The sequence below is a fragment of the Macaca mulatta genome, chromosome 1 (genome assembly GCF_049350105.2).
Source record: "Macaca mulatta isolate MMU2019108-1 chromosome 1, T2T-MMU8v2.0, whole genome shotgun sequence".
Taxonomy (NCBI): Eukaryota; Metazoa; Chordata; class Mammalia; order Primates; family Cercopithecidae; genus Macaca; species Macaca mulatta.
The window spans coordinates 196569792-196579488 of NC_133406.1; the positions used below are offsets into that span (position 1 = coordinate 196569792).

General features: G+C 42.9%; 1 long non-coding RNA gene across 1 annotated transcript; it reads right to left on the reverse strand.

Moving 5' to 3' along the window:
- Nucleotides 1–2114: 2114 nt before the first annotated feature.
- Nucleotides 2115–9482, reverse strand: LOC144333850 (uncharacterized). The gene is made up of 3 exons (XR_013402942.1): nucleotides 8770–9482; nucleotides 3690–3852; nucleotides 2115–2641 (listed from the first exon to the last, which is right to left on the reverse strand). It is a non-coding gene; the product is annotated as an uncharacterized LOC144333850 (long non-coding RNA).
- Nucleotides 9483–9697: the final 215 nt, after the last annotated feature.

Below are 9697 nucleotides of genomic sequence, written 5' to 3' on the forward strand. Positions count from 1 at the left end.
ACCTACAACTAGCTGGGGGAATAGTAGAAAGCCAAAATGGGATTTCGAAAAAGAAATTGGTTAAAATGTATCGACCAAAACGGCCAGATGTCTTGCCCATAATTCTCAAGAATTATGTACAGGCACATGCAACTTCCTTCTACAGTTCCAGTGACCATCCACTTGGAAAACATTTAGGTATAAAATGGGATTTTGCTAGATTTTCACAAAGCATTACTGAAGTGTGTTCAAACTTTCCATGCACAGAAACAAGAGTCTAAACAATCACCCTGGTGAAACTGAGCTGGAGGCTGAATATACATGACGATTAATCAGAGGAAAGAAGCGTCACTCGAACTTTCCTAGAGAGGACCATCCCGGCTTGTCCTCACCACGCATGCATCCTGAACCACGTTTCTCAACTTGAGAAGATGTCTGCCTCAGGGGCATGGCAGCTTCTTGTGCCTTTTTTTGTTGTTGTTAGACAGAGTCTCGCTGTGTTGCCCAAGCTGGAATGCAGTAGCGCAATCTTGGCTCACTATAACCTCCGACTCCTGGCTTCAAGGGATTCTCCTTCCTCAGCCTCCCAAGTAGCTGGGATGACAGGCTCCTGCCACCATGCCCAGCTAATTTTTGTATTTTTAGCGGAGACGGGGTTTCACCATGTTGGCCAGGCTGGTCTTCAACTCCTGACTTTGTGATCCACCCCCCTCAGCCCCTCAAAGTGCTGGGATTACAGGCGTGAGCCACCGCACCCAGCTCTTGTGCCTATTTCACGAACTTTTAGCCTTAAGAACAACTTGGTGGATATTTTCTGTTGGCCTATTATTTGCTCCCTGGATGCCAACTGAGCAGGAGGCTGGGAGCGGGCTAGTTTGTGAGCAAGGTAAGAGGTTCCAACTTTAAAGAGAATAATTCTGTTACCAACCTCTATTCTGCAAGGAAAAAACTTAAGCAGTTAGCAATTTTCTCTCATTTGACCAAAAAAAAAAAAAAAAAGCCTCTACTCAATTCTTACCTCAAAAGTTTAAAGGTCACTAAGTGCGGTGGCTGATGTCTGTAATCCTAGCACTTTGGGAAGCAGAGACAGGAGGCTTGCTTGAGCCCAGGAGTTTGAGCCCAGCCTGGGTAACATAGCAAGGCCCCATCTCTACAAAAAAAAAAAAAAAAAAATTTAATTAGCTGGGTGTGGTGGCATGCCCCATAGTCCTAGCTACTCAGGAGGCTGAGGTGAGAGGATTGTTTGAGCTTACGAGTTTGAAGGTGTAGTGGCCTATGATGGCACCACTGCACTCCAGCCTGGGCAATGGAGTGAGACCCTGTCTCAAAAACAAACAAAAACAAAAGTTTAAAGACACAGTGAGTGTGCCGGCCCCCTCTGCTCTATGAACGAGGACCAAACGATGAGGTCAGCTTTACCAAGCAGTTATCACAGTGCTGTTCACTTTGTCCCTTCTGAATGAATCAGTTTGGCTTTGGGTCTCATTTCTAAGATACAGACAACTTGCCATATCAAGGTAATAAGGATCTTCCCCTCCAGAAAGAATAGAATTATCCAAAAGATCAAGAAAAGTTTCAAAATGACTGCTGGACCTTTGTCTGAATACTGGTGTATGGCTTTTGTGTGTCAAAAATCCAGGGATAAAAATATTACACTTTCTTAAACTATCCCTTCTGTTCATAAAGAAACTTCGTATCTCTGAGTGTTGAATCTGTTCTCAGGGGACCCCCATGATACCAATGTCCCTCATCTAGGGAGACTTTTGAAGCCTGGGGACACACACACACACACAAATTGTTTCTGACTACTGCTGGTCTAGGACCAATAAAACCCTCCGAATGCACACAGTCCCCAGCGTAATTTCCAATACTTCCACACTCTTTCCACAAATAGCCACCACCATTAAAGGGTTTTAATGTTTCATTCAAAATGGATTAGTTCCTGTGGCCAATAGCCAATGTAATTATAATGAATGTTGTATTAATCCTTATGATATTTCCCTGAGTTCAATACATCACTGTATCTTAATCTTCCGCTATTCAGTTGCTCAATTACCCAATTAGACTGTTGGTGATCATTTACTGGGACTTATTTCATCTGTGGTACATGAGCTTACTTTTGGTTCCTAAGGAATTGGTCTGGCTTATGTGATTATGGGGATATTATTCTGGTTATGCACCACTTCTAGTCTCTCCCCTAAGCAAAATTATGGAATCTCGGAGAAATAACTGAAATGGAAAGGCTCTGGACATTAACTTTCCCAATATATGGTGTTGCCAGGTCCATTAAGAAAAATTATTTAACATTTTAGAACAAGTTGGTAATGTCACATATAATAACACTCTAGACAGTATAACAACAAAAAGACTTCTGCCACTAGCGGTGTGGCACACTAGATATTTTGAAAAGCTCTTCTTTACAATATATTGATAGTGGATACATTTCAACAAATAGATATTTATACACTTAGTTAGGACTACAAGTAACTAAGGAAAATCTCTAGAAGCCTGAAACAGACACAAAGAGCTGAAATAGGTGATGTTCCCATATGGAAACAAGACTACCATGGGGAGGCCAGGTGCAGGGGCTCATGCCTGTAATCCCAGCACCTTGGGAGTCTGAGGCAGGTGGATCACTTGAGGTCAGGAGTTTGAGACCAGCCTGACCAATGTGGCAAAACCCCATCTCTATGGAAAAAAAAAAAAAAACACAAATATTAGACAGGTGAGGTGGTGGGTGCCTGTTGTCCCAGCTGCTCGGGAGGCTGAGGCAGGAGAATTGCTTGAACCCGGGAGGTGGAGGTTGCAGTGAGCCAATATTGTGCCACTGGACTCCAGCCTGTGTGACAGTGAGACTCTGTCTCAAAACAAAACAAAACAAAAAAACTACCATGGGGAAAATGCCAATACTAGAAACCTAGAGCTTTGAGTTTCGAGCTAGGCTTCATTTAAACCTAGTGCTTTAAACTAAACAGATTTAGTTTAACATGAGGTAGTGTCACAGAACCAACAATAACAACACAGATTAAATCTGTTTTGTTACTCTATCTTATGGTGGTATACTTCCTCATGCAGTAGATTTTCTTTCGTATTATTTGTCCATTAATACGATTAAATCATGTGAATTTGAGGTGGGGTGCGGTGGTTCCTGCCCGTAATCCCAACACTGTGGCAGACCAAGGTGGGTGGATCACTTCAGTCTAGGCGTTCGAGAGCAAGTGGAGCAACATGGTAAAACTCCATCTCTGCAAAAAATTCAAAAATTAACCACACATGGCAGCGCAGGCCTATAGTCCCAGCTACTTGGGAGGCTGAGGCAGAAGGATTGTTTGAGCCTAGGAGGCAGAGGTTGCAGTGAGCCGAGATCACACCATTGCACTCCAACCTGGGCAACAGAACAAGATTCTGTCTCAAAAAAAAAAAAAAAATATATATATATATATATATATATATATATATAAATTCACCATGAATTAAAGAAGAAAATATGAGTTCATCTAATTAAAGGCAGATAAAAAGGATTTGATAAAAATTCAACACACTTTTAAAGAAAATTAAAATGGTGGAAGGACATGCTTTATCAGCTACCAAGACTTATTGTAAAATATGATAAGTAAGACACAGAGGGGCCAGGCACCGTGGCTCATGCCTGTAATACTAGCACTTTGGGAGGCTAAGTCGGGTGGATCACAAGGTCAGGAGTTTGATACCAGCCTGGCCAACAAAGTGAAATCCCATCTCTACTAAAAATACAAAAATTAGCTGGGCATGGTGGCATGCACCTGTAATCCCAGCTACTTAGGAGGCTGAGGCAGGAGAGTTGCTTGAACCTAGGAGGCAGAGGTTGCAGTGAGCCGAGATCATGACACTGCACTCCAGCCTGGGTGACACAGTGAGACTCTGTCTCAAAAAAAAAAAAAAAAAAAAGACATGGAGGGATTAGTGCAGGCACAAATAGAAAAATGGGTAAAACAGACAGGCTAGAAATGGACACAAGCGTATGTGGATTCCCGATATATGACAGAGCCATCACCAAAGAACAATAGGGGAAAGATGTTCTTTCCAAAACATGGCGCTCAGACAATTGGCTATCTGGATGGAAAAAATGAAGTTGAACTCTGATATCATACCATATACGAAATATTTTCCAGGAGGATTAAATCTGACCGATTTGTCAGTGAGGTTCCAGTCAGGAAAAAGAAACCATACCAGTAACTTGAACAGGGAAATTTTAATATAAAGAATTACTAGGCCAGGCATGGTGGCTTATGTCTGTAATGCTAGCACTTTGAGAGACTGAGGTGGGAAGATCGCTTGAGCCCAGGAGTTTGAGACCAGCCTGGCCAACATAGTGAGACCCTGCCTCTATGAAAAGTAACAAAAAATGTAGCTGAGCATGGTGGTGGTATGTGCCTATAGTCCCAGCTACTTGGCAGGCTGAGATGGGAGAATTGCTCGAGCTCAGGAGGTCAAGGCTGAACTGTGATTTGCACCAACACACTCCAACCCGGGCAACAGAGAAAGACTGTCAAAAAAAAAAAGAAGAAGAAAAAGAAAAGAATGATTAACTAGTCACAAGAGGTTAACTACTTAAATGTGCAGAGAACTCCAAATAATACAGCCATAGCAGATGTAGGGAGCAGACACCCTCTCTATGGTGAAGGCAGAGTACCAAGGAAAGGCGTAAGCTTGGAATAGAACTGCCCATGAATTAAAGAAGAAAATATGAGTTCATCTAATTAAAGGCAGAAAAAAGAATCTGATAAAAATTCAACATATTGTTAAAGAAAATTAAAATCGAGGAAGAACATGCTTTATCAGCTATCAAGACTTATTGTATAATGTGATAATTAAGACATGGAGGGGCCAGGCACAGTGTCTCACCCCTGTAATTCCAGCACTTTGGGAGGCTGAGGCTGAGATTCAGACCTCCCTGTAGAAGGTGTCACTGTGCTCCACTGGATGGGAGAGAAGGTACCACAGCCCAGGGTGGCAAGAAGGAAACTGCACTGGAGCCCTGGTGAAACTTGCTAGGAAACCACCTGTTGTGGGGATGCCTAGCTGGGAAACTGCCTGCTGGCATCCACACCAGTGGAACAAGAAAGAAAAGTGGCCGGGCACGGTGGCTCATGTCTGTAATCCCAGCACTTTGGGAGGCCGAGGTGGGCAGATCATGAGGTCAGGAGATTGAGACCATCCTGGCCAACGCGGTGAAACCCTGTCTCTATTAAAATACAAAAAATTAGTTGGGCATGATGGCACGCACCTGTAGTCCCAGCTACTCAGGAGGCTGAGGCAGGGGAATTGTTTGAACCTGGGAAGCGGAGGTTGCAGTGAGTCAAGATCGTGTCACTGCACTCCAACCTGGCAACAGGGCAAGGATTTGTCTCAAAAAAAAAAAAAAAAAAAAAAGAGGGAAAAGCACCAGAACCAGGAAGAGGAGTCCCTTCCTCTGGCAATGTCCCTCCAGCAATCTCTTCTGGCAAGACCTACCATTGCATCAGGTGACAAAGGAGAAATGTTTACAAGGTCTGGCTCCAGTATTACAAAGCAGGGCAAAAAAGATTGGATTTGGAGTCGAGCAGCAATAAATTGCATAGTAACTGTGTAACTACCTAAATGTGAAAGGCAAAATCATAAAGCTTTCAGAAGACATTATAAAAGAATAGCTTGCTTCATGGTTTCAGTGTTATTAAGATATCTACAGCACCAACCATAAAGGAACTGATTGATCATTTTGCCAAGTAAAGTAAACTTCTGTTCAACAAAAGTCATCATTAAGGCAGCAAAAAACTAATCCTCAGAGCGGGAGAAGATATTTGGAGCATATATAATCAATAAAGGACTAGTATCCAGAAAACATAAAGAGCAGGATGTGGCAGATGTATTTTCCAAAGACAGCTACAACAATAACTCCAATTCCACGCACTTCTGTACAATATGACCTTGACATTCCCTCTGCTGAGACGAAAGACCTATATCTGCTCACCTTTAGAGATTCACTTATAACCAACAGAATGCAACAGAAGTAACGTTCAAGGCCATACAGCTGCTCCCTGGTTTACCTGGGACACTCGCCTTTGAAGCCCTGAGCTGACATGTAAGAATTCTGACTGTGTCGAGGCCTGTGCTTGAGGAAGCACAGATCACACAGAGAAACTCCATGAAGGTTTTCTAGCCAGTTGCCCCAGCTGAGGCCCCAAACAATAGTCAGCATCAACCACCAGACACGTTAGTGAAATACCTCCAGATAATTTTAACCCTCAGCCACTGAGTCACTTCCAGACTTTGAGTCTTACCAGCTGAATCCCCAGACATCACAGAGCAGACACAAGCCATACCTACTGTGTTCCTGTCTAAATTCATGAACCATGGGATTCACAAGCTCAGTAAAATAATTGGTTTATGCCGCCGAGTTTTGGAGTAATTTGTTATATAGCAGTAGTTAACTGGAACATCTTACAAATCAATTTTTTTCTTTTTTCTTTTTCCTTTATTTTTTTGAGATGGAGTCTTGCTCTGTCACCTAGGCTGGAGTGCAATGGCACAATATTGGCTCACTGCAACCTCTGCCTCCCAGGTTCAAGCAATTCTCCTGCTTCAGCCTCCCAAGTAGGTGGAATTACAGGCACACACCACCAAACCTGGCTAATTTTTGTATTTTTAGTGGAGACAGGGTTTCACCATGTTGGCCAGGCTGGTCTTGAACTCCTGACCTCAACTGATCTGCCCACCTTGGCCTTCCAAAGTGCTGGGATTACAGGATTGAGCCACTTTTTCTTTTCTAAAAAAAAAAAAAAAAGAAAGAAAAAGGCTGGGTGCAGTGGCTCACACCTGTAATCCCAGTACTTTGGGAGACTGAGGTAGGAGGATCACTTGATGCCAGGAGTTCAAGACCAGCCTGAGCAACATAATGAGACCTGTCTCTATGGGGGGGAAAAAAAGGCCAGGCATGGTGGTGGTGGTGCTGCACACTTGTAGTTCCAGCTACTTGGGAAGCTGAGATGTGATAATTGCTTGAGCCCAGGAATTCAAGGCTTCAGTGAGCTATGATTACGTCACTGCACTCTAGCCAGGGCAACAGAGCAAGATTCTGTCTTTAAAAGAAAGAGGCCGGGTGCGGTGGCTCAATCCCAGCACTTTGGGAGGCCGAGACGGGCGGATCACAAGGTCAGGAGATCGAGACCATCCTGGCTAACACAGTGAAACTCCATCTCTACTTAAAAAAAAAAAAAACTAGCCGGGCGAGGTGGCAGGCGCCTGTAGTCCCAGCTACTCGGGAGGCTGAGGCAGGAGAGAATGGCGTGAACCCGGGAGGCGGAGGTTGCAGCGAGCCAAGATCACGCCACTGCACTCCAACCTGGGCAACAGAGTGAGACTCCATCTCAAAAAAAAAAAAAAAAAAGATAAAAAGAAAGAAAAAAAAAGAGAGAGACAACCCAATAGAAAAATTAGTAAAAAACTTAAACAAACACTTCACAAATGAAGAAATCCAATAAACATAGGAAAAGTTAGCCGACCCCATTCATAATCAGGAAAATGCAAATTAAAACCACAATGAGATACACTCAACAAAATGACACAACTTTTAAAGTCTGACATTTCAAGAGTTGATGAAGAGGTGGAGTAACAGGAATTTCCTTCACCTGGATCCTCTTGAAAGCAGAGTCTGAGACAAGGATTAATGTGGTAATGCTTTCTTTGGGATGTGCCAGCTCAGGGCAGTGAGGGTGAGGGAGGAAGAGAAGTGAAGCGGAGGAAGATACAATACAATGTTATTGTGCTGATTGCCGCTTTGCAGCAAGCTTCCAAGAGACTCAGCAGGTTGTTCATTAAATGTGGTCATGCTTCAAGTGGGAAGGGTTGCAAGGAGCAATGAGAAGGGAGGGGAAATTTATCTTCCTGGCTTCCTCCCTTCTCCTGTTCCCATTAGTTAAGGTTTGCATCACATGGAGCTATTCCCCTGCGCATCCAGACATCTCCCAGGGGCTTCTGGTCGCCTCCATGCTGTGGGTTTCAACCAAATCTGAATGTAGACAGGTGACCAGGTGCAGTTTGGGTGCTTAGAAAGAGAAAAGAAGGCAGTTAGAGGAATCTGAGAGGGCACACGAGGTTTGTGTCATCATAAGATTCTCATACACTGCTGATGGCATACTGAACTGGTGCAACCACTTTGGGGAAAGGTTTGGCAGTACCTGGTAAAGTTGAAAAGGTAATACCCTACAACCCAGCAGCTCTACTTCGAGGTTCATGACTTTTAGAAATTTGTGTAGAAATTTACAGAACCAGATCACATAAACACAAATGTTCATACCAGCGTGTTTTGACAAAAACTAGAGGTAATTCCGGTGCCCATCAAAGGGAGAATGAGCAAATAAACTGTTGTTTGTTCTCACCAAACACATGAACCAGAGGGAAAAAATGTTTCATAATTTACAGAAAATAGGAGAAAAGATGTCAATCTGAAGGAGCTTGGTTAATATGGGCCTTGAACAGAATAGGATCCTCAGAAGATTGCTAAATTGGCAGGGTAAATCCAAACATTGTCTAGAAGAGAAAATGACGGAGTTCAAGGACTCTACTTGACTGGCCTAAATGACAATTTATCCCTGTGTTAGGAACACTTATTAGACCCTGGTTCAGATAAGTATTTTTTCTTATAAGTCAAATTTACATACAACAGGAAAGGTAGCAAATTCAACTGTGATTTTTACAAAATCACATGTATTGTGATTTTATTCTAGCCGTGAAAAAACTGTGTGCCCTCCTTAGTAAAGAACACTACTATACACTCCAGAAAATGCCAAAGACAAAGTACCAAACACCAGATTGAGAACTGAGACCTGTGCTCTTGTGTTGGTAGCTTACTAAGATAACTAGAAACAAAGTTACATGAGGAATCATAATTATATTGGGAATAATAGTTTTGTGTGTAGGTGACAATAACCAATGTGTATATGTGTGTGTGTGTGTATTCGTGTGTGTGCATTTTGTCCTCTCTCTAAAGTTCTTTACCCCTCTATGCCAATTTGTGACCATTCTGGGCAAGGCTGAACAAGAATGTGTGTGTGTGTGTGTGTGTGTGTATACTATGTGTGTACAAAATTGGTATAGAGGGAAAAAAACTTACAGAGAAAGGACAAAATGCTTAATGTTCTCACCCAAGAAATGATAGATGTATGAAGTGATGGATATGCTAATTACCCTAATTTGATCATTATACAATAAGTGCATGTATCAAAACATCCCATTGTGCCCCACAAATTCGTACAATTGTTATGTGTCAGTTTAAACAAACACATAAAGAGACAGGACAAAACTCCCAAGAATCTGAAAATACTTTATTCAGGTGCAGGGCTGATAACTCCTCTTTTTTGGGGGGTTGGGGGGACAGTCTCACTCTGTCACCCAGGCTGGAGTGCAATAGTATGATCTCGGCTCACTGCAACCTCTCCCTCCCAGGTTCAAGTGATTCTCCCGCCTTAGCCTCCTGAGTAGCTGGGACTACAGGTACAAACCACAACACCGGGCTAATTTTTTGTATTTTTAGTAGAGACAGGGTTTCACCATGTTAGCCAGGCTGGTCTTGAACTCCTGACCTCAAGTCATCTGCCTGCCTCAGCCTCTCAAAGCACTGGGATTACAGGCATGAGCCACCACACTCCACCTTGATAATTCCTTTTGAAGGTAAAAAGAATACAGAATAGTTATAACCTGG